The following is a 2,546-nucleotide window of genomic DNA, read 5'->3' as shown; positions in this document are numbered from 1 at the left end:
ATTGAAGACTATTTTAATAGGGAAGAGAGTCTGAACTCAACTCTATTGAACCAAAAGAAGGGAGAGTTTTAAGTGTCAAGGTAACCCAGCACCTAAAGTACTAGAAAGCACTCAGGGTAAGGGAGATTAGTCAATGGGATTAGACCATTTTTACTTGCTAGTTGATGTTTTTTCTGAGTTAAGACTCCTCTACCATAGTCACTAGAAAACATTATATATATATATATATATATATATATATATATAAGCTCTGCACAGGTTCACTTTATTGAGTAGAAGGCTTACAGGTCCACTGGCCCCTCCCTACCCATGGGACACTTGTTCCTTTCAATGCAAGCTGGCATCTATAAGCACTTCCTTGTGCGTCACTGTCCCCCACAAGGCACAAAGGGTAGGTGCTTCCAAAGGATCCCTTGTCTGTAGCAGCAGATGGTGTCTTATGCAACAGTGGTAGAAAGCAGGACTCGCAGTTCCTCAGACACTGGGGTCTTCTTTGCTCCTTAAGAGGGGCAGTACTCGTTGTAGATGAGCTTGAAGAGGAAGAGATGGAAGAGGGTGATGAGGGAGGCCACGCTGAACCAGAAGAGGAAGGGCAGCCCTGGGTCCTGCTGGGCCATGTGCTCATTGAGGGCCAAGATGGCCTTGAGGTGCAGCGTGGGCCGCAGGTCCTGCAGGTGTGTGAGGTCGGTGGAGATGAGGAGCAGCGGCCTGATGGGCTGCATCACCATGACTGAGAAGGTGTGGCCCCCGTAGGCTGAGATCAGCTCCACTGGATTGTCCAGGCAGCCTGCCTCATAGGCGAAGATCTTGACGGGCTGGCTGTGGGACTTCACGGACTCGGGAAGCTAGGGCTTGCCCTCGGTGTCTGCCAGGTCGATGTGGTCGTTCTTGTAGCTGATGCCGTGCAGCGCATAGCTGTTGTGCAGCATGTCCGCTTCGGCCTGCAGGATGCCCGGAGCGCCCACCTTCACCAGCCCCTTGCAGCCACGCTTCTGGGGAGTCAGCCTCCACAGGTCAGAGAGCTGCAGGATCTGCTGCACCAGGGACAGCAGGGCGGGCCAGAGGTTCTTGGTGTGCATGGTGGTGTGGTTGCTGAAGCAGTGGTCTTCGTAGTTGAGTTTGGCCTCCAGTTGCTCTTGCTCCCATGGCTCAAGGAGGGACTGAGCAGAGGGGCTGGTGAGCAGGAGGGCATGTAGTAAAGTGTCAGGTTCAGGGTCAGGTCTAATGGCTTGTGCGGGTAGGGTGATCTTCATTTCCACCACTGGGCAAAACAGCTGCACCCAGAGGCGCTGGTGGTCCAGAAACAGCTCAACCTCCGGCATCTCCAAGAGATACAACATCTCCTTCCGGGCCAAGTCCTGGAGTGCCTTCAGCTCCTTAGTGGCTTTGCTTTTGAGAACTTGGGGGCTGATGGGGCCTGAGACTTACACCACCCAGAGGACCATCTCATCCAATTGCATCTTGGGAGCCACCTGGAGCTGGTTTACTAGCTTTTTGGCAGCCACCACTACCAGGTGCCCATGCCCAGAGGGCATTGGTGTGGATCCGCCAGAGTAGAGTGGGAACTGATGATCTTCGACCTTCTCCAGGATGCTGGAGAAGGCTTTCAGGAACCGCCTGCAGTGGGCCCCACAGTCTGCAGCGCGGCAACGTACTGCATTGGGTTGTTGAGCTGAACGCACTGCAGATAGACGTGGAGTCAGCCCCGTGAGACAGAAAGTCCTCCTGCAGCAACACACAGTCAAGGCCAGACCTCACAGCAAGACAGGAGGCTGAGGCAGGCTCAAGGCCGGCGGCTGAAGGGCCAGAGCCTAGGTTTCCGAGCTGCAGGCCCCTCCCGCAGCAGCACCACAGCCTCTACAGCTTCGGCCAGCACTTTCAGTGGGCGCAGATGCAGAAGGGCACGAAGTCCGGGGCCACGGGGGTGGGGGTGGGGCTCCCGCTCTCCAGGAGTCACCTACAGCCGGTTGGCGGTCACGTTCAGGGCTAGGAAGCCAATGGGCACCAAGGCCTGCACTCCTGGGCCCAGCGGAACGGCCTCGCACCTATCCCGCAGGCCGTGCCAGGTGCGGGTGTCCGCCTCCATGCAGGAAGAGGGCTCAGGGGCGCCCAGCTCGCAGCAGGCCCAGGGCTGCAGGCATACGCCGCCTGCCACCCAGCGCCCGCCACATCCTGGAGCTTGGAGCAGCAGCAGGAGGCCAAGCAGCAGAGGAGGCGGCGGGCCCAGCTGCTTCACAGGAGTCCCAGCAGCCCCTTGAGGCGCTGCTGCAGCCACATCGGGCAGCCAGGCGCGGGCTAAGGCGAAGGGCGGCCGCGGGCCGCCACCCAGCCCACCAGCCAGGCCGGCCCTGCCTCACTCCCTGGCCGGGACCACGGCGCCCACCTGACACCCGCCGCAGCCTCCTGGAGAGCCACCGCCGCTGCTACCTCCTCCTTCTCAGTTACCTCCCTGACAAGAACTTCTTAATGATTATATTTCAAAGGAATTGCTTCTAGGTCTTTGAGAAAGATATATATTGCTGAATTGGAAAAAAATGTGATTTAAA

General features: G+C 57.4%; 1 pseudogene; it reads right to left on the bottom strand.

Annotated features, from left to right (window-relative positions):
* Nucleotides 1-363: 363 nt before the first annotated feature.
* Nucleotides 364-2,277, bottom strand: LOC144373461 (uncharacterized protein KIAA2013 pseudogene; annotated as a pseudogene).
* Between the last annotated feature and the right edge of the window lie 269 nt (nt 2,278-2,546).

This window comes from Ictidomys tridecemlineatus, unplaced genomic scaffold, assembly GCF_052094955.1.
Source record: "Ictidomys tridecemlineatus isolate mIctTri1 unplaced genomic scaffold, mIctTri1.hap1 Scaffold_40, whole genome shotgun sequence".
Taxonomy (NCBI): Eukaryota; Metazoa; Chordata; class Mammalia; order Rodentia; family Sciuridae; genus Ictidomys; species Ictidomys tridecemlineatus.
Note: the sequence above shows the minus strand (reverse complement) of the source record. Positions and strands in the feature narration are given on the sequence as shown.